The sequence below is a fragment of the Trachypithecus francoisi genome, unplaced genomic scaffold, assembly GCF_009764315.1.
Source record: "Trachypithecus francoisi isolate TF-2019V2 unplaced genomic scaffold, Tfra_2.0 Lachesis_group11, whole genome shotgun sequence".
NCBI classification, from domain to species: domain Eukaryota; kingdom Metazoa; phylum Chordata; class Mammalia; order Primates; family Cercopithecidae; genus Trachypithecus; species Trachypithecus francoisi.
Window position 1 is genome coordinate 39,514,975 of NW_022681456.1, and position 22,582 is coordinate 39,537,556.

At 40.6% G+C, this 22,582-nt stretch overlaps 1 long non-coding RNA gene across 4 annotated transcripts in view; it reads right to left on the reverse strand.

The window, feature by feature from the left end:
- The window catches only part of LOC117089618, a 47,185-nt gene that overhangs the window by 10,092 nt on the left and 14,511 nt on the right, over nucleotides 1-22,582 (reverse strand). For 3 of the 4 annotated variants that reach the window (XR_004439676.1, XR_004439674.1, XR_004439675.1), the window contains one exon: nucleotides 4,326-4,488. The exons of the other annotated variant lie outside the window; for it this stretch is intronic. This is a non-coding gene — a long non-coding RNA (uncharacterized LOC117089618). The remainder of the gene's footprint in view (nucleotides 1-4,325; nucleotides 4,489-22,582) is intronic. 4 annotated transcript variants of the gene reach the window in all.

A 22,582-nucleotide genomic window follows, 5' to 3' on the forward strand; every position in this document is an offset into this window, starting at 1 on the left:
AAACAAAGCCCCAAGCCCTGTTGATCTCCCCTTTACCTTCTCTCCATGGTACCACGATTTCCTGGGTCAGCAGGAAAAGCTCCTTCTTCTCCCATTCCCAATTTACTGGCCATGTCTCTATGTTATGGTATCACTTCCAGGGCTAATCTCTTTATGTTACAGCATAACCTCTGGTTGTGTCTTTGAGCAGCTGGGGCCTGATTGGGCTATGACTTGAGCACTTGGCCAAGCGTCCAGAGACTTGGGAGCCATGGAGCCACAGCCCTTCCTCTGAGACCTGCTGGGGGTAGATGGACCAACACCAGGTGGGAAGTGCTGCAGTGGAGGGCAAGGGCAAGGGGGTGAGGATGGCAGAGGCTAAAAGCCACCGAGCCTAGTAGAAAGGATGCCCCCTTTTATCTGTCATCATGAATTTCAGTCCTGTCATGATTATCTATGAATTGAGTGTTTTCTTTAGGGCGACCTCAGAGGAATTACAGAGCGGTGAGAAGAGCACCTGGAGGAACCTGAGCTGGGCTGTGTCACGGCTTGGCATTGCATGAACTTGGTCCTCTATAAAAGATGCATGGCATCTCTCTATGTACCTCACCTACTAGCCCTGGAGACATAGGGAGACTAAAAGGCATAAAGAGGCGTGTGAATGAATGTCCTGTTTTAATTACTTGCATATGGTCTGACAAGCACAAACCAGGAAAAAGTGAGAGCTTCCAGACCCTCTTTGAAGACAGGACTGCTGGAGCTAGCCTTGTCACACGACGTCAGCCTTGGCATCAACTGCCATCCATGTGCCAATAACTCCCAATTCCACAACCCATCTGGATCTCTCTCCTGAGATTCTGACAGTGGTTCTTATGGAACAGCTTCCCGTGGCTGTACCCCACCACTGCTCCAGCAGCATTTCCAAAATGGAGCTCCTCAACACCTTTTTGAAACCTGCTCCTTCTGCAGGGTTCCGCGGTCCAGGAGCTGGTATCCTCAGCCATACAGCCCAGAAACCTGAAGGCCATTCTTGATTACTTCCCTACCTCATTCCACACATCTTACAACAATCTCAAGATGTGGTTGATTCAGTCTACCCCTTAAGGAGCTCTCGAATCTGTCTACTTCTCTCCCGCTCTAATGGATTGACTTGGGCTAGACCACCCCCATCTCTGGCCTGGATGACAGCAACTCCAGCTGCTGGGTCTCCTGCTACTGGTCTTGCCCTCCCCACCCCACACCTCCCCACCCTGCCTTGCGTGCTCCAAATCCCCAAACAGATCTTTCTGAAACACATATGCACAGAATGATGATCTTTCTAAAACACACATATGATCATCTTATCCTCATGCTTAAACCCTTGCAACAGTCAGCTGGGATAAAGCCCTAATGCTTTCACATGGTATAGAAGGCGAGCCCCCACCCATCTATCTGCCATCTCTATTCTTTTTTTTTTTTTGAGACGGAGTCTCACTCTGTTGCCCAGGCTGGAGGGCAGTGGCACGATCTGGGCTCACTGCAAGCTCCGCCTCCCGGGTTCACGCCATTTTCCTGCCTCAGCCTCCCAAGTAGCTGGGACTACAGGCACCCGCCACCATGCCCGGCTAAATTTTTTATATTTTTAGTAGAGACAGGGTTTCACCGTGTTAGCCAGGATGGTCTCGATCTCCTGACCTCGTGGTCTGCTCACCTTGGCCTCCCAAAGTGCTGGGATTACAGGCGTGAGCCACCATGCTCAGCCTGCCATCTCTATTCTTAATACTCTGTCCAGACTGAATCTCTTTCAGTTCCCCAAACACACCCCATTCTCTCATCTGTATCCCTTTGTGCATGTTTCTCTTTCCATTGAAAATATACTCCATTAACTCCCACTCATCCTTTGGGTCTCAGCTCAGGTGGCACTTTAACTTGGAAACTTTTGCTGACTTTCCAAGACTGAGTTAGGTACACATCTACTGCATTTCCCTGGGCACCTTGTCCTGCCTTCATGTTATACATGAAGTATACATGCCATAATTCCTTCTGCTTGACTTGACTGCTTTTCCCATCCAGCTAGAAACTCCATGAACATTAACGTGTAATTCTGTTTTCATTTGTATCCCCTGTGCCTTAGTCACAGCCAGGCATGTAGTATGTGCTCAATAAATTTTATTTTTGTGACTAAAGTGCTCAGGCCATCAAAAAGATGAGTTGCCTTTTAGTAGAAACATTAAGAGGCACTACTAGGAAACAGCGTGCTTGCTAAAGCAAGTATTTCAGTCAGATGTGCAAATCAAACTGTGCTCTAACAATACCAAGAACTGACTATTAACACCTTGGCAATTTGCTAACTTCTCTGCTTCCTAGAAGTCTACATATTTTGGAATTTGTTTGTAGAAGTTGTGAAACACAGTCTCCTTCTACGTATTTAATAACTTTCTGAGTTTTGCTTAATTTCTTCTTGCAGACGGACATGGCTTCAAATCCTTATTTTGCATCCTCTGTGTTGTGACCTTCCTTACCTTCCACTCATTAGTGGCCCTGGCATTGAGATCTCCTGCTGATGGCAATGTCTGAAAAAGGGCCGTCATTAAAAGTGTATCTGTGCCTGGTGTCAAGAGGTAGGAGAAGCTGAGACTTTGATTTTTCATTTTTAATCATCATTTTGACCTCTCTTTTACCCCAAGGTTTCCAAATTCTGGGGCTTTGTGACCTTTGGATGATTGGTGAAGCTATTTTAATTCTCTCATTTCCCCACACATTTTCTCTCATTTTCAAAAGAGATAAACTAGCAGATTTAAAATGCACTGAACCCTCCCTGTGTTACACTACAGGAAGTGCAAAGATCTGGATTCAAGTCTTCACACTACCGTTTATAAGCATAACCATGGGCAACCCACCTAACTTCCTTGAACTTCAGCTTTCTCTTCTGCACAATCAGAATGGCACCAGCCTCCCACCTTACTCTCTGTCTTGCGCATGGTAGGCAGTGAATAAATAGTAGTGTCCTTCCCAAACAGTTCTGCTATTAATTATGCCCACGACCATATAATGGTCCCTTTGGAACCTCCGCAGATTGAAATGATTTTCTATGATAATAAATCTCCACTGTTAGCAGGGGCAGTTGCCAGACAGTCTCGATGACCACACTCACCCATGCTGCTAAAGCTCTTAAAGCTCCTATTAAATGATAGGATTGTTTGCTTTCGTTCCTTCAAAGTAAGATCCACATATTCTGCTCATTCTTGTGGTCATGGGGAAGGGAAAACCTCATCCCACATAGAAGACTGAGTCACTGACCTCTCCCATTACTTGAACCGCCTGTCTCCAGCATTCAGCTGAACTACCATCAGGTGAAACAAAATCATGCGAGGAGGAGGGAGTGAAATGCCTGCGGGTGGGGAGTTGATAAACCCTCCAGGCAGTGAAATGTAAGAAGCAAGAGGCAGGCTGGGCGCAGTGGTTCACACCCGTAATCCCAGCACTTAAGCAGGCCAAGGTGGACAGATCGCTTGAGCTCAAGAGTTTGAGACCAGCCTGGGCAACATGGCAAAACCCCTTTTCTGCAAAATATATAAAACTTAGCCAGGTTTAGTGGCATGCACCTGTAGTCCTAGCTATTTGGGGGGCTGAGGTGGGAGGATTGACCCCAGGAGGTGGAGGTTGCAATGAGCCAAGACTGTGTGACTGCACTCCAGCCTGGGTGACAGAGTAAGATTCTGTCTCAAAAAAAAAAAAAAAAAAAAAAAAAGCAGCAGCAGCAGCAGCAGCTAGAGGCATGGCCATCTTAGCTTGGCAGTTGTATATCTTATAGATACAAAGACTGATTCCTTACCTTTGCCCAGCACCTGGGATCCTACAGAGATCTTTATTTTATTTTATGTGAGGCAGAGTCTCCCTCTGTCACCCAGGCTGGAGTGTAATGGCATGATCTCGACTCACTACAACCTCTGTCACCTAGGTTCAAGCAATTCATCTGCCTCAGCCTCCTGAGTAGCTGGGATTACAGGTGCGTGCCACCATCCCCGGCTAATTTTTGTACTGTTGGTAGAGACAGGGTTTTGCCATGTTGGCCAGGCTGGTCTCAAACTCCTGACCTCAAGTGATCTGCCTGCCTTGGCCTCCCAAAGTGCTGAGATTACAGGTTTGAGCCACTGTCGCCTGGCCCTACAGAGATCTTTCATAGTTAGTATCTTCTTTCATTCTTACAACCATCCTGAGAGGGTGGCAAATTTCATTATACCCATTTTTCAAAAGAAGAAACTGAGGAGAGTATACCCAGATCACACAAGCTTATTATACAGAATGGAGCTGGGACTTCACTGGGGGCTTCCAGCTCCAAGAACTGTTCTTTCCATGACACTCACCTGCCTCTCACTCAGTTGGCGAAGAGGAAGGTTCCAATCGGCCTCAGAGGAAACACATATTCAGCAACCCTTCCACTGTGCCACTGAGGAAAAAGCACCAGACTGGGGTTGGGGGGTACGAGGACCTAGGCTTCATTCCCCAGGGATGTCAGTTTCTTTATCTCTGCAAAGAACAGATCACAAAAAATGTTTCCAAGTTTCCTCCCATGTTTCTATTTCTTTAAGTGGATCTTTGGTTTAATGGATAACCCAAATACCTGTGACATAGAAGAAATGCCTAAAAGATAAATCTGGAGTTCACCACAAGGTCAGCAGCAATTACAGTGTCTTTGACCTGATGTGACCACTATGGCTGAATTTAAAACTGGGATTTTCAGTCCCGGTCTGTTTCTTGGAAACAGGCCTCACCAAACTTCAGTTAATCTTTCCACATCTCAGTTTCCTTATATGAAAAACAGAGAAGACAATACCTTCTGTACAGGAGAAATGACTTGAGCGTCCTTCTCCCATGTCATTCCCACCTCTTCCTAGCATCCCTGCCCCCAACCCAAGGGAAGAGGAGTTGCTAATCTGATTGGTCAGAGTCTGGGACCAGAGATAGAAGCTTGTAGTTAGTAGACAGAGATGTCATACTCAGGAATGGTTCTCCATCTGTGCCACTCTATGCAGTTGGGTGGACAAGTGCACTCAGTCTCCTCTCTGATTCTCCACCTCCTCATACAAGTGACTAAGGAGATAAGTCATTTTATTTTCTCTGTCATTTGGTTGCAGAATTTTCTCCTTAGTTCAGCTAAAACCAGGTTCTTGTCGCTCAACCAGGAAAGATTAGGCTCACGGACACATAGAACGGTGAGGAGAGGAATTTATTGGGCAAAAAGATAAAAGGGAACATAATTATCTGCAAAGTGAGAGAAAATCCTGCTAGCAGGATTCCCACCTCACAGATTGAATTCCAAGTCACCACATAGGAACAGGAGAGGCCAGGCTCCTCCTTGCTGCAAATTCCATGAACTTCCCGAGCCTCCACCCCGTCCTTCCTGTGTGCAGGTGGGCGTTACTCAGAAAGAATCAGTCGGGAAATAGTGGGCTTCTTCTGGGACCAGCAGTCGGGTTTTTCAGCCTTCAGGCTGTTTTAGGCTTGAAGGAGGGGTTTCGCCAGGGACCTCTGACTGTCTCCTGTCTCTATCAATTTTGTTATCTTTCCTCTATGCATCCTTCTAAGAAGGTACTAAGATCCCAAGGTTTAGATTCAGGAAGAAGTAGGAGATTCTGCTTAGGCCTTATGGCTTCTATTCATTTTTAGTTAAAATTTGTAATGGAGGTTATTGGATGGTGGCTCAGTTAATAAAATGCAGTACTTTGTTATTTGACTTATGTCCTCTGCCTGTCTCTGGAGAACTGTGGTAGCCAACCTTCCCAGACAGTCCCCAATGAGCCTCCGTTCCTGGTATTCATACCCTTTTTTAGTCCCGTCCTGCCCATGACAGTGTTGATCTGTATGATCAAAAAACTGTGGCAGAAGTGCTAGTGTGTTACTTCTGAGGCTGGAACTCTGCAGCCTCCATCTTGGCTGCTCTTTCTCTTGGATCATCCTTTTGTCACATCCTGAGAAGCCTCCTGGAGAGGCCTATGGGATTCCATTTTCAGAATGTACCCTTCATTGTCCTTTTATGAATCATTGCTTGACATTCCCTTGCTCCTTTTTATTTTATTTTATTGTTTTAGAGACAAGGTCTCACTCTGTCACCCAGGCTGAAGTACTGTGGTATGATCCTAGCTCACTGCAGCCTAGGACTCCTGGGCTTAACAGATCCTCCAGTCTCAGCCTTCCAATTAGCTAGGACTGCAGGCATGTGCCACTATGCCAGTGTAAGGTGGTGTTTTGTTTGTTTGTTTTAGAGATGGGATCTTGCTATATTGCCCAGGCTGATGTCAAACCCCTGGCCTCAAGTGATCCTCCTACCTTGGCCTTTTAAAGTGCTGAGATTACAGGAGTAATTACAGGAGCCACTATGCTCAGCCTTTCTCGCTCCTTGAGGTCAGAGATGGACTATTTCTTACTTATCTTTAAATTCTTAATGTCTTATGTGGTACCAGACCCCATATTACTATCTCAATAAATGATTATTCAGTAAAAGAAAGAAGGAAATTTAGTTTTATACGTAGCTTATAGTAATACTTCATATTTTAAATGTCAAAAGTGTAGGGTTTGAATTTCTTTTGGTAGAAAGCCAAATGTAGCAGTTTACATTATATTTTATTGACACTATAGATTGCTGAATAAGTCCACGTGTGGAAATAAAAGAGAAGTCTAAGAAACCTCTTGGACTTAAATATGGGTTTTTATATTATCTTCAAACTTGCCCTCATAATTTTAGTTCCAGCACGTACGATAGAGTGATCTCGTCTTCACAGTGGAGAACCTTTTCTCCCTCCTTTGTCCATAGGCCTAATTAAATTACATCCCACGTTAATCAAATTGTGCTTAATTATGCTGAATATTTTGGCCCCAAAGAGATATTAATTCCAAGTCTCTTCGTGTTGCCACTTTGGGTCTGTTTTTACTCAATTGACACAGTCCCCTGAGACAGTCAGACGTTAATTCCAAAGACTGAGGGTACCCTTAAGAATCACAGAATGGAAAGGAAATGGAAAGGAAAGGAAAGGAAGAGAATGGAAAGGAAACCACAAAGGCCAGTTCCATCTGTAGTGTCTCCTAACTCTGGAATCTCAAGCTTGACCTAACATTGAGCCAAAGGCTCCAGGAAACCTGCTTCCCTCTTCCTGTGCATTCCCTCTCCCTCCCTTGAAGACAGCGCTGTCTTCAGAAGTTGATCCGTTGATTTATGTATAGGTATTGAAAAGTTCAAAAACATTAACTCAGAAAGAGGCCACATGTATTTTAAAGGTGATTGAGAAGAAATTGAGAGTTACCCAGACAAGAAGAAAGAGGTATAAATAGACATTATATTCATGATGTATTTCAAAAACAAGGCCCTCTATACAAATCTTTATATACAAATTTAGGTATGTATGAGTGTTTAAGACACACACACACATGGGGGTCGGGGGAGAGTGTGTGTTTGTGTGTATAATATGTATATATTTTTCTTTTCTTTTTTTTTTTGAGACAGAGTCTTGCTGTGTCACCCAGGTTGGAGTGCAGTGGTGCAGACTTGGCTCACTGCAACCTCCATTTTCCGGGTTCAAGTGATTCTCCTGCCTTAGCCTCCTGAGTAACTGGGATTACAGGCACCTGCCACCATGCCTGGCTAATTTTTTGCATTTTTAGTAGAGATGGGGTTTCACCATGTTGGCCAGGCTGGTCTTGAATTCCTGACATTGTGACCCACCTGCCTCAGACTCCCGAAGTGCTGGGATTACAGGTGTGAGCCACCATGCCAAGCCTTTTTTTTTTTTTTTTGAGACGGAGTCTTACTCTGTTGCCCAGGCTGGAGTGCAGTGGCAAGATTTCAGCTCACTGCAACCTCTGCCTTATGGATTTAAGTGATTCTCTGCCTCTGCCTCCCAAGTAGCTGGGACTACAGGCACATACCACCAAGCCCAACTAATTTTTCTATTTTTAGTAGAGATGGGGTTTCACCAGGTTGGCCAGGTTAGCTTCAAACTCCTGACCTCTGGTAATCCACTTGCCTCAGCCTCCCAAAGTGCTAGGATTACAGGCATGAGCCACCACGCCCAGCCTATATATTTCAATCACCCACATCTTTGGTGTAGGGTATAATGTTTTCATATCCTCGTGAGATAATCTCCAAGGGAGACACTTGGTCAGAGCACACAGTTCTATTTATCTAGTTTCTGAGGATTAGTCTCAGGGGCAACTTTACATAATAAATGTTGACTATAGAGTACGCATCTTCTCTACTTAAATCAAAAGTCCAAATTGTGACCCAGGCATGCCAATAGTACTTTCCCTTCTCTTCTTCACATGCTTGTAACTGCATGTGTGGAGTGAGGGAGCCAATTCTTTTGAAAACGTTCATCCCTCCCTCTTTCTAAATGATTCTAGGATTTAGATGTGTGACAAACAAAAAGAAGAAAAGAAAAACCATTTTCTTGGAAGCTGCAAAGGATTGATTTCCCCCCTTGTTTTTTGTTTGTTTGTTTTTTTTTTTTGAGAGCCGCAGAACACACAAAAAATAGGATGTGTTTCTAAAAAGCTCTAACATATCTATTAGCCACAATCTTTTTTGTGTGCTAGAAGAAACCAGCCACAGTAATACCGCTGCTGCCAAAAAAAAAAAAAAAAAAATAGTGCTGCCTGAACCTTTGTTAACTTCCTCCTTGTCAGGATGACTTAGTCTTTCTTAAATCCTCGTCGGAAGATAAGATCTTTGTTGCTTTGGGGCAGGTAGGCCAAGGGTGGTTTGATTGACTTTGTCACCTAGATGTGGTCACAGAGGTGTCAGAGGTTGACAGTGTAGCTACTTGGTTAAAAATGACAACCATCTAAAGAAAAGTACACAAATAGTGTCTACACTTTCTTGGAACTGGGAGTTGGCTTTCTCGGACCCTTCCCTCCAGCTTCAAAAAAGAAATTGCTAAATGCTCAATTTGGTGTTTGCCTAAGGGTGGCTAAACAAGCTGCCTAGTGGGGTGTTTGTCCTTATTTCTGAAAAGGAAAGCCTTTCACTCAGTTTGGTTCTAACAAAAACAAATCTACTGAAACCAGAGTGGGGGAAGGAACTTATCAACAAAGGTCAACTAGAAAAAGTACCGAAAATAGAGTTTTCTGTCAAAGCTCGGGAGCAACTAAAAGGCAGAAAGAGATCTTTTGGGTTCCAAAGAAGACCTAAAGAAATTCACCTATCTGACTGATCTTCAGACATCAGGGAGTGAAGCAAAATTGGTAGAGACAGTTCTTCTTTCGAAGCATGGTAGGGGTTGGGATGTATGGGGGAGAGTGAGGGGATGAGATGCTCTTCTGTTCTCATGCTCCAAAAGTGGCACCTTCCAAACCATATTTTTAAAAGTCACACTGATTAGGGGATCATGAAAAATGTTAGAAGCAGCAAAATGAAAAAGCAAGATGGTGAACTGTGCAGTTCCATCCCTAGACTTGCTCCCTGATGTTAGAATATGACTAGGACTCTGATTTCTCCTGCCAATCTCCAAAGAAACTCCAGTTACAGAGCCAGGACCAAGTAGGAATAATTGTACTCAAAGCCTTTCTTCGTGGAGTGGAAATGACCTCTTCTGTTTACAGAGTCATAAAGGACATCTGAACTCCACTAGCTCTTCCTCTTCCACTTGAAGGAAAAAAAAAAAAAGGGTTGGTTCAAGGTGGTGCACTGAACCTGCATGCTTCCACCTTTCCAGATCTCAGTGAAATGTGATCCATGAGATAAGACTAAGTCCTAGGCATTACCTAGAAAATGCCAGTTGAGGGGAGCTGAAGAATTTCTGAATGGCAGCAGGCTGACAGGAATACCAAAGCACTGAGAAACACACAGTCCACCACACTGAAGGGCGGAGCTGCTGGATAAATAATTCTCGAGCCTGTAAACTTCACTGGGACAAGTCACCATCTGTTGTATTCATTACTGTATTATTTCTGCCTTGCATAGCTCCTGGCATAGAGTAGGTGTTTGATATTACTGTAAAATCTGAATATGCTAATTTTCTCAAGAGAAAACTAAGCCCAAGGTCAACAGGACAGGGAAGAAGTGTATTGCAGGATGCTTGACCAGATAGACGAAGTGCCAGGCCAGTGCCCCACCTCTCCCAGTGGCACATAGAGCAGCTAGTTATTGTGTTTGCTCCCAGGCTTTCTGAGTAAAGGATCAGTCATGGGAGATCCTTAGAATAAGAACTGGGGTGACAGAAAAGTGGAGCATTGCTCCAGTTATTATTGAACTGTTAATTAAGGAAAGACACAACTGGGGACAGGTGTAAAATGCCCTGAGGTGCTAAAAGGTAACTTTTCCTACTTGTTTATTTGAGGCCAACCTGCTGGCCTCCCCCGCCTGCCCATGAACTTTGGAGTACAACACGTGTTACAGTTAGTCACCACATTTAGTGGGCGGACAGGGCAAGAGATGTTGGAAGGAAACCAAAACAACTGGTGAGGAAAGGAGACCAGTTACCAATGCAGGTCAATTTACATTTGCAAAGGAATAACTGAGAATCACCAGACCTTAGAACCAACCTCATAGCCTGAAAGCTGAATGAGTACAGAATTAAATTCTAAGGAGGCAGCAAATGCAGGCAGCCAAAGAGAACGTTCAAGTAATTTTATTAAGTTCCCTGAGATAAAATCCGTATTAAATCCATAAAAAAAAGAGCTGTAGAAAAAGCAGCAATTGGAGAAAAAGAAAGAAATCTTTAAAAACTAAAAATATGATTAACAAATTATAGAAACTCAATACCAGAAATGAAGTACAGAACAGATACAGTTGAAAAGAGAACTAGTGATTTGGAAGACCAAATCAAGGTATTCTCCCTGAACATAGTGCAAAAAGCTAGAGAAAAAAATTATGAGGAAAAAAATAAATAATATAGAAGATTCAGAAGAAAAAAATCTGCTTAATAAAAATTGTGGGAGATTTTGGAGGCAGAGCAAGATGGCAAAATACAAAGTGCCACCTATCTTCCCCCCCAGCAAGGACACCAATTTAACAATTATCTACACAGAAATAAAACACCTTCATCAGAACCAAAAATCAGGTGAGCCCTCATAGTACCTGGTTTTATCTTCATATTGATGAAAGGGCCACTGAAGAGATAGAAAAAACAGTCTTGAATTGCCGATGTCACCATTCCCCACTGTGCTGTCAGGTTAGAGCAGAAAGGGAAACAGGACCAAACTCAGCTAATGCCCAGTCACAGAGGAAGCATTTAAACCAGCCCTAGCCAGAGGAAATTCGTGATCCCAGTGGTCAGAACTTGAGATCCCGCAAACCTCACCACCATGGGCTACAGTGCTGTGTTTCTAAATAAACTTAAAAGGCAGTCTAGGCCATAAGGACTGGAAGACTGAGCGAATCCTAGTGCTGAACAAGGCCTAAAGAGAGTGGACTGGGGGTGGGGCATGTGACCTACTGAGACACCAGCTGGGACATCCAAGGGAGTGCTGGCATAACCCCTACCCTAGCCCAGGCTACACAGCTCATGGTTTCAAAAGATACCCCTTCCTTCTGATTCGGGAGAGAAGAGGGAAGAGTGGGGAGTACTGCATCTTGCATCTTGGATACCAGCTCAGCCACAGCAGCAGAGGGCAATGATCAGGGTCCTAAGGCCTTCATTCCAGATCCTAGCTCCCAGATGACATTTCTAGACATACCCTGGCCCAGGAGGGAACCCACTCCCCAGTAACACTGTGGTTCTTGCAGACTCGTAGAGGTATCGCCTTGATGGTCTTGGACAAAATCTGGGAGAATTATCTGGATAACCAGGCAGAGACTCTTGTTCTCCTCCCACACTTACTCCTGTACTTTCCTTACTTGAAGGAAAGGACACAGTCCTGGCAGCATTCATCACCTACTAACTGAAGAGCCCTTGGGCCCTAAATAACCAGCAGCAACACCCAGGTAAAATGTTGGGGGCCTTGAGTGAGTCTCTGAGACTGGCTGGCTTCAGGTGAGACTCAGGACATTACCATTTGTGGTGGTTGTGGGGCAAAACTCCTTCTGCTTGAGAAAAGCAGAGGGAAAAGCAAAGGGAACTCTGTCTTGCAACTTAGGTACTAGCACAGCCACAGGGGGATAGAGTACTAAGCCGCCTCTTGGAGCCCTCGACTCCAGGACTTGACTTTTGGATGGCATTTCTGGACCTGTCCTGGGCCAGAGAGGAGCACATGGCCCTAAAGAGTGAGTTCCAGGCCAGGCAGCATTCACTATAAGCTGACTTAAGAGCCCTTGGGCCTTAAGAGAACATTGGTGGTAGTGTGGCAGTACTCCTTCTGGCCCGGAGTGGTAGTGGCTACAGAGTGACGCTCCTCTCCCTTTGGAAAAGGGAAGGCAGAGGAGGAAGGACTGCATCTTGTGCATTGATCTGCACCTTGTGGTTTGAGTACCAGCTCAGCTGCAGTACAATAGAACACCAGGTAGACTTCTAAGGGTTTTGACTATATTCCCTGACTCCTGTACAGCACCTCTGGACCCACCTGGTGCCTGGGGGACCTTGCCACCCTGAAGGGAAGGTCACAGGCCTGGCTGGCTTAGGTATCAACTGATCGAAGAGCCCTAGGGCCTTGAGTGAACATAGGCAGTAGCTAGGGAGTGGCTATAGCAGGCCTTTGGTGAGATCCAGTGCTGTGCTGGCTTCAGGTGTGATCCAGAGCAGTCATAGTGGTGGTGGCCACAGAGGTTCTTGTGTCACTACACTCCAGCTTTAGGTGGCTCCAAACAAAGACAGATTCTGTTTGTCTGGGAGTAAGTATGAGAAGAGAACAAGAGTCTCTGCCTGGTACTCCAGATAATTCTCCCAGATCTTGTCCAAGGCCATCAAGGCAGTACTTCTATGAGTCTGCAAAAACCACAGTGTTACTGGGCTTGGGGTGCCCAGTGAAGCAGATACAGCTTAGATCACAATGCCCAGGTTCTTGTTCTTTCAAATATCTGAAAAGCCTTTCCAAGAAAGACAGCTACAAAAAAGCCCAGTGAGGACTATAATAAATACCTCACTCTTCAATGGCCAGACACTAAAGAACATCTACCACTATGAACACCATTCAGGGAAACATGACCTCACCAAATGAACTAAATAAGCCACCAGGGACCAACCCTGGAAAAATGGAGATATGTGACTTTTTAGACAGAAAAATCAAAATAGCTGTGTTGAGGATACTCAAAGAAATTCAAGATAACACAGGGAAGGAATTCAGAATTCTATCAGATAAACTTAACAATGAGATTGAAATAATTAAGAAGAATTAAGCAAAAATTCTGAAGCTGAAAAATGCAACTGGTATACTAAAGAATGCATTAGAGTCCTTTAATAGCATAATGGATCAAGCAGAAGAAAGAATTGGTGAGGTTGAAGACAGGCTATTAGAAAATACAGTCAGAAGAGACAAAAGAGAAATGAATAACAATGAAGCACACCTATAGGATCTAAAAAATAGCTTCAAAAGGACAAATCTAAGAGTTATTGGCCATAAAGAGGAGGTAGAGAAAGAGATAGGGTTAGAAAGTTTATTCAAATGAATAATATCAGAGAACTTCCAAAACCTAGAGAAAGATATCAACATTCAAGTACAAGAAGGTTATAGAATACCAAGCAGATTTAACCTAAAGAAGACTACCTCAGGGCATTTAATAATCAAACTCCCAAAGGTCAAGAATAAAGAACGGATCCTAAAAGCAGCAAGAGAAAAGAAACAAAGTACAATGGAGCTCCACTATGTGTGGCAGCAGACTTTTCAGTGGAAACTGAAAAGAGAAATAGGCCAGGAGAGAATTACATGACATATTTAAAGTGCTGAAAGAAGAAAATAAACTTTTACCCTAGAATAGTATATTTGGCAAAAATATCCTTCAAATATGAAAGAGAAATAAAAACATTCCCAGACAAATAATAGCTGGGGGATTTCATCAACACCAGACCTGTTCTATAAGAAATGCTAAAGGGAATACTTCAATCAGAAAGAAAAGAACATTACTAAGTAATCACCTGAAAGTACAAAACTTACCAGTAATGTTGAGTACACAGAAAAATACAGACTATTTTAACACTGTAATTGTGATATGTAAACTACTCTTATCCTGAATAGAAAGACTAAATGATGAACCAATAAAGAATAATAACGACAACAGCATTTCAAGACATCAGTAAAATAAGATATAAATAGAAACAACAAAAAGTTAAAAAGCATGGGGACAAAGTTAAGGTGCAGAGATTTTATTAGTGTTCTCTTTGATTGTTTGTGTGTTTGTTTATGCAAACAGTGTTGTTATCAGGTTAAAATAATGGTACATAAGAGTATCTGCAAGCTTTGTGGTAACCTCAAACCAAAAAAACGTATAATGGAGACACAAAAATAAAAAGCAAGAAACCAAATCTTACCACCAGAGAAAATCACCTTCACTAAAGGAAGACAGGAAGGATAGAAAGATGGAAGAGAAGACCACAAAACAACCAGAAAACAAATAACAAAGTGAGAGAAATAAGTCTTTATTTATCAATTAAAAACATTGAATGTAAATAGACTAAATTCTTTAATCAAAAGACATAGACTGGATGAGTGGATGAAGAAAACAAGACCCATTAATCTGTTGCCTACAAGAAATACACTTCACCTATAAAGACACACATAGACTGAAAATAAAGGGATGGAAAAAAAAAAACCCGAAAATCAGCAGGAGTTGCTATAGTGCCATCAGACAAAATAGCTTTCAAGCCCAAAATTATAAGAAGAAACAAAGAAGGTCACTATATAATGTTAAAGGGGTCAATTCAGCGAGAGTATATAACAATTTTAAATACATATGACTCAAACATTGAAGCATCCAGATATATAAAACAAATATTAGAACTGAAGAGAGAGATAGGTTATAATACAGCAACAGCTAGAGACTTCAACACTCCACTTTCAGCATTGGACAGATCTTCCAGACAGAAAATCAACAAAGAAATACCAGACTTAATCTGCACTATAGATCAAATAGATCTAGTAAATATTTACAGAACATTTCATCCAATGGCTACAGAATACACATTTTTTTCCTTAGTACATGGATCATTCTCAAGGACAGGCCATATGTTAGGTCACAAAACAAGTCTTACAACATTAAAAAAAATTGAAATATACAAGAAAAAAACAAACAACCCCATCAAAAAGTGGGGAAAGGATATGAACAGACATTTCTCAAAAGAAGACATTCATACAGCCAACAGACACATGAAAAAATGCTCATCATCACTCACCATCAGAGAAATGCAAATCAAAACCACAATGAGATACCATCTCACACCAGTTAGAATGGCAATCATTAAAAAATCAGGAAACAACAGTTGTTGGAGAGGATGTGGAGAAATAGGAACACTTTTACACTGTTGGTGGGATTGTAAACTAGTTCAACCATTATGGAAAACAGTATGGCAATTCCTCAAGGATCTAGAACTAGATGTACCATATGACCCAGCCATCCCGATACTGGGTATATACCAAAAGGATTATAAATTATTCTACTACAAAGACACATGCACACGTATGTTTATTGCGGCACTATTCACAATAGCAAAGACTTGGAATCAACCCAAATGTCCATCTGTGACAGACTGGATTCAGAAAATGTGGCACATATACACCATGGAATACTATGCAGCCATAAAAAAGGATGAGTTTGCGTCCTTTGTAGGGACATGGATGCAGCTGGAAACCATCATTCTTAGCAAACTATCACAAGAAGAGAAAACCAAACACCGCATGTTCTCACTCATAGGTGGGAACTGAACAATGAGATCACTTGGACTCGGGAAGGGGAACATCACGCACTGGGGCCTATCATGGGGAGGGGGGAGAGGGGAGGGATTGCATTGGGGAGTTATACATGATATAAATGATGAATTGATGGGTGCTGACGAGTTGATGGGTGCAGCACACCAACATGGCACAAATATACATATGTAACAAACCTGCACGTTATGCACATGTACCCTAGAACTTCAAGTATAATAAAAAAAAAAAAGAAAAAAATTGAAATAACGACAAGCGTATTCTCTCATCACAATGGAATAAAAATAGAACTCAATAACAAGAGGAATTTTGGAAACTTTACAAATACATGGATATTAAACAATATACTCCTGAATTACCAGTGAGTCAATGAAGAAATTAAAAAGGAAATTTAAAAAATGTATTGAAACAAATGATACCAAAACCTATGGGATGCAGCAAAATCAGTACTAAGAGGGAAACTTATAGCTATAAGTGCTTAAATAAAAAAAAAAAAAAAAGGGAAACTTCAAATGAGCAATCTAATAATGCATCTTAAAGAACTAGAAAAGCAAGAGGAAACCAAACCCAAAATTGGTAGAACAAAATTGGTAGAAGAAAAGAAATAATAAAGATCAGAACAGAAATAAATGAAACTGAAATAAAAACATACAAAATATCAATGAAACAAAAAGTTGGTGTTTAGAAAAGTTAAACAAAATTGACAAAACTTTAGCCAGACTAAGAAGAAAAGAGAAAAGATGCAAATAAATAAAATCAGAATTGAAAAAGGAGACATTACAACTCATACAACAGAAATTCAAAGGATCATTAGTGGCTACTATGAGCACCAAATGCCAATAAATTGGAAAATTTAGAAGAAATGGACAAATTCCTAGAAAAATACAACCTACCAAAATTAAATCAGGAACAAACCCAAAACCTTAACAGACCAATAACAAGTAATGAGATGGAAGCCTTATATAATAACAAGTCTCCCAGTAAAGAAAAGCCCAGGACCTAATGGCTTCACTGCTGAATTCTACCAAACATTTAAAGAAGAACTAATACCAATCCTACTCAAACTATTCTGAAAAATAGAGGAGGAGAGACTACTTCCAAACTCATTCTACAAGGTCAGTATTACCTTGATACCAAAACCAGACAAAGACACACACACACACACACACACATAAAATGAAAAACAAAAAACTACAGGTCAATATCTCTGGTGGATATTTATGTAAAAATCCTCAACAAAATACTAACAAATCGAATTCAACAATACATTAGAAAGAGCATTCATCACAATCAAATGGGATTTATCCCTGGGATGCAAGGATGGTTCAACATATGCAAATTAATCAATGTGATACATCATATCCACAGAATGAAGGGTAAAAACTATATGATCATTTCAATTGATGCATGCAATAAAATTGAACATCTCTTCATGATTAAAAACCCTCAAAAAACTGGGGAAAAAAGAAATATACTTCAACATAATGAAAGCCAGATATGAAAGACCCACAGATAGTATAATACTGAATGTGGAAAAACTTAAAGCCTTTCCTGTATGCTCTAGAACAGGACAAGGATGTGCCCACTTTCACCACTGTTATTAAACATAGTAGTGGAAGTCCTAGCTAGAGCAATAAGCCAAGAGGAAGATATAAATGTCATCCAAACTGGAAAGGAAGAAGTCAAATTATCCTTGTTTGCAGATAACATAATCTTATATTTGGAAAAACCTAAAGACTCCACAAAGAAACTATCAGAACTGATAAACAAATTTAGTAAAGTTACAGGATACAAAATCAACATACAAAAATCAGTAGCATTTCTATATGCCAATAGTGAGCAATCTGAAGAAGAAATGAAAAAAGTAATCCCATTTACAGTGTCCACACATAAAATTAAACATCCAGAAATTAACTTAACCAAAGAAGCAAAAGATGTTTATAATGAAAACTATAAAACACTTATGAAAGAAACTGAAGAGGACACCAAAAAAAGAGAAAAATATTCTAAATAACATATAAAAATATTCTATGTTCTCCCAATATAGATTGGGAAAATCAATATTGTTAAAATATTCATACTACCCAAAGCAATCTACAGATTCAATGCAAACTCTATCAAAATACCAATGATATTCTTCACAGAAATAGAACAAACAATCCAAAAATTTATATAGAACTACAAAAAGAGCCAGAATAGTCAAAGATATCTTAAGCAAAAAGAACAAAACTAGAGGAATCACATTATCTGCTTTCAAATTATACTACAGAGCTATAGTAACCAAAACAGTATGGTACCAGCATAAAAACAGACACATAGACCAATGGAACAGAATAGAGAACCCAGAAACAAATCCACACACCTAGCATGAAAACATTTTTTGACAAAGGTGCCAAGAATATACACTGGGGAAAAGATAGTCTCTTCAACAAATGATGTTAGGAAAACTGGATATCCAAATGCACAGGAGTGAAACTAGACCCCTATCTCTAGCCATATACAGAAATCAAATAAAAATGGATTAAAGACTTAAATCGAAGACCTTGAACTATGTTTTCTACTACAAGAAAACATTGGGGAAAATCTCTAGAACATTGGCCTGGGCAAAAATTTATTGAGCAATATCCCACAAGCAAAGGCAACCAAAGTAAACATGCACAAATGATACCACATCAAGTTAAAGAGCTTCTGCACAGCAAATGAGACAATTAACAACGTGAAGAGACAATCCAGAGAATGAGAGAAAATATTTGCAAACTACCCATCTGACAAGGGATTAATAACCAGAATATATAAGGATTTCAATTCTACAGGAAAAATCTAATAATCCATTCAAAAAATGGGCAAAGACTTGAATAGACATTTCTCAACAGAAAACATACAAATGGCAAACAGGCATATGAAAAGGTGCTCAACATTATTGATCACCAGAGAAATACAAATTTAAACTACAATAAGATATCATCTCATCCCAGTTAAAATGGCTTATATCCAAAAGACAGGCAATAACAAATGTTGGCCAGTATGCGAAGAAAAGGGAACACTCATACAGTGTTGGTGGGCATGTGAATTAGTACAACCACTATGGAGAATAGTTTGGAGGTTCCTCAAAAGCTAAAAATTGAGCTACCGTATGATCCAGCAACCCCACTGCTAGGGATATACCCAAAAGAAAGAAAATCCATATATCGAAGAGATATTTGCACTCCTATGTTTGTTGCAGCACTGTTTACAATAGCTAACATTTGTAAGCAACTTAAGTGTCCATCAACAGATGAATGGATAAAGAAAATGTGGTACATATACACAATAGAGTACTATTCAGCAATAAAAAATAATGCAAATCCAATCATTTGCAACATGGATGAAGCCAGAGATCACTATGAAGTGAAATCAGTCACAGAAAGACCAACATTGCATGTTCTCATTTATTTGTGGGTTCTAAAAATCAAAACAATTAAACTCCTGGACATAGAGAATAGAAGGATGGTAACCAGAGGCTGGGAAGGTCATGGGGAGCTGCGGGAGAGGTGAAGGATAGTTAATGGACACAAAAAAACAGAAAGAATGAATAAGACCCACTATTTGATATCAAAACAGGGTGACTATAGTCAATAATAACTTAATTGTATATTTTAAAATAACTTAGAAAGTGTAATCAGATTGTTTGTAACTCAAAAGAGAAAGGCTTGAGGGGATGAATACCCCATTACCTACATATATACCTATCCTACTACCTACTGTGTACCCACAAAAATTTTTTTAAATGTTTCCATTTAATGTGAGGCAGGATAAATAAAGATTGACATTATTTTAAACAATTATAGGACAGCATGGATAAGATGACAGGGAGTCATTAGTAGAGAAACACCCACTGTATCACTTGACTAGCCTAAGTAAATAAATAAATATTAAGTCATTAGGTTAAAATTTAAAACCCAATAATTCTGGAACCACTATGTGCCAAGCAAGAATACTGAAAGAGAGGTATACAGATACATCCCATTAAAGATTCTGAATTTCTGACTTGTTTGCTTTTACATTCATAGTGTATCTCTTGTATACGGCATGTAGTTGAGTCTTGTCTTTTCATTTGTTTGAAAACATCTGTGCTCCCATTTTGCCTATGTCAGAGCTACCAGACTCCTTTTAATTGTTGTCCACTATCATTTCCATTTCACAATAGCTTTAGACATGGTGTTCTCCATTTTCTCTTCCAAATAATCAGTCCCCTCAGGCAGATATGTGGGGTTGATCCGTGGCCTGCCTTTCTCTCTGGGAAGAAACCGGTGCCACTCAAAAGGAGTTTGGGGTTGGGATCTGCTTTTCCCGGGGTGACATTCCTACTCTATAATGGGCTTTGAGGAGGAGTGGCAGTCCCTGGTCTTCTTGGCTTGCCCATCTCAGCGTGAAACCTCCACCCTATGAGCTGGCTGGAGTGTAGGTGTTTGGAGCCCCAGTACTCTTGGGTGCTGCACTTGGGGCAGAGCTTCCACACTACTGGTGGCGGTGCACGATGGGGGAAGCAAGACGTGTTCTTCTTGGCCATGCCTACCAGGAAGAGAGCTCCTACAACACAGGGCTGGGATGGACAAAAAAAATGTCAGTAGCCTGCCCTTCTGAGGGTAAAACTGTAGCCCCAGACTGGGAACTTAAGGGAGAGGAAGGTCCCCTCCTCATTTTCTTAGTTGCACATTCTCAGGGTAGAGCTTCCATAACACAGACCTGAGGAGAGGTGAGGAAATGGAATGAGCAGATCATGGTTCAGGTGCCACAGACTGTCAGTGTTCTTACCAATATTTAGCAGATTTTCTTGAATAAATACTTCTCCATGTGTTGTATGTTGTATGTCTTTAGGACAATTTCCAGAGACTTGGAATGATTTTTTAAAAAATAGTTTTCACCAGTTAAATTGCTATTTTACTTGGGAGAGGGCCTGGGAAGTCCTGCTCCCACCTGTAAATCATTCATTATTTCTGATGAATCATTTTCAGTGACGCTTGTCTTTATTTCCATGTATAAAATGTGTCTTTTATCAGGCTGTTTTAAAGATTTTTTTCTTTATCCTTGGTTTTCAGTGATTTGTCAATTATGCGCCTAGATATGAATTTCTATTTTTTTTTCTGTTTGAGGTATACTGGGCTTCTTAGATTCATAAATTGATATTATTATCCAAATTTGGAAAATTTTCAGCCAAGTCTCCTTAAATATTTTTTGCCTCATTAATTCTCTTTTCTCCTGAATAACACGTATGTTAGATTGCTTAGTATTTCCCTATTGGTAAGGAAGGCTCTGTTAATTTCTTTTCAAATATTCTTCTCCTTCAGTTGGTGATTTTCATTGGCTTTTCTTCAAGTTCTCTGATCTTTCCTTCTATTGTTTTCAAACTGATGTTGATCCCATCCATAATTTTTTCAGGTATTGTACTTTTTATTTCAGATATTGTATTTTTCAGTTCTGAGATTGCATTTTTTTAGTTCTGATTTCCATTTGGTTCTTTTTCAGCATTTTCATCTCTTTTCTGAAATCCTCATGTCTCCACACATTACACCTATTGTTTCCTATAAATTCTGTCACATATTTACAATAGTAATTTTAAAGTCCTTATATGCTAATTCCAATACCTGCTTTGTTTGTAGGTATCCTTTTTTTTCTGCAGTTTCTCTCTCTCTTTCTATTATTGTCATATATTTCTGCTTCTTTACATGTCTGGTAATTTTTATTGTATGCTGGACAATGTAGAAACTCTAAATTCTGTCATTTTCATCAGATTAGTATTTGGTTTTGTTCTAGTAGGCAAGTAAATTTCTTGTGGATAACTTTAATCCTGTGTAGGCTTGTTTCTAGGCTTTATTAAGCTAGTTATATTTAATTTTTGCTCTTACTCCTAGGATATAACTCTGAGTTTTGGGATATGATCCTCATATCTAGGGCATGATGCTTCTGGCATACTGATGGAATTCAAGAGATGTTTATCAAGTCCCACTAATTTGGTGAGATTTTAACTTCAAACTGTATCTCTCCAGTACTAGGCAGCTGCTGAAATCTCTGCTTAGCCTTCCAGCTGATGTTTTCTGCTATGCTCTTTGGAGTCTTGCCCTGCACATTTGTGGTTAAAGAGTCAGCCAAGGTTTTGAGAAGATTTTGTACATAATTCTGGGACCTCCCCGTTCTATTACTCCTAACCTCCTGGGATCCCCCAACAACCCACTTCAATTTCCAGTTGCTCTGGCAGCCCTGTACTCAAGCCTCTAATTCTTTAGTTGAATAAGTACTTGTTCTGCAGGTGGTGGATGTCTGCAGGTAAAAAACCAGTTAAATATGTATTATATCTCCTCCAGTTTGTACCTATTTTTGGTCCTTCTTGTGCATGTGTGTGTGTGTGAGAGAGAGAAACAGAGAGAGACAGAGAGAGAGGGAGAGAGGGAGAGAGAGAGAGAGAGAGAGAAAGAGAGAGAGAGAGAGAATGAGTTCATAAGCAGTGGAAGGTTTAGTCTGATACTAACTACTCTGCCATTACTCAAAGCTGGAAGCCTTTATATTTTTTAAACATTAATGAAATTATACCATATATTCTATTTGATAACATTTTGGTAAAAAGTTGAACAACATATTTTAGATATCATTGTATACATATATTTTAATTGACTTTATGTCTTTTGCCTGATATATGGTGTTCCATATATCAATAAAAGGCTGTAAAACAAGGATAAATTATAAATGGAGTTATAGGTTATGAATTAGGTCTCTTTCAATGTTCTTTGAGAGATATTAAATTAGTTTCTTTTGAATTATATAAAAGCGGACCACAAAAGACTAGTTATATTTGGGTCTGTAG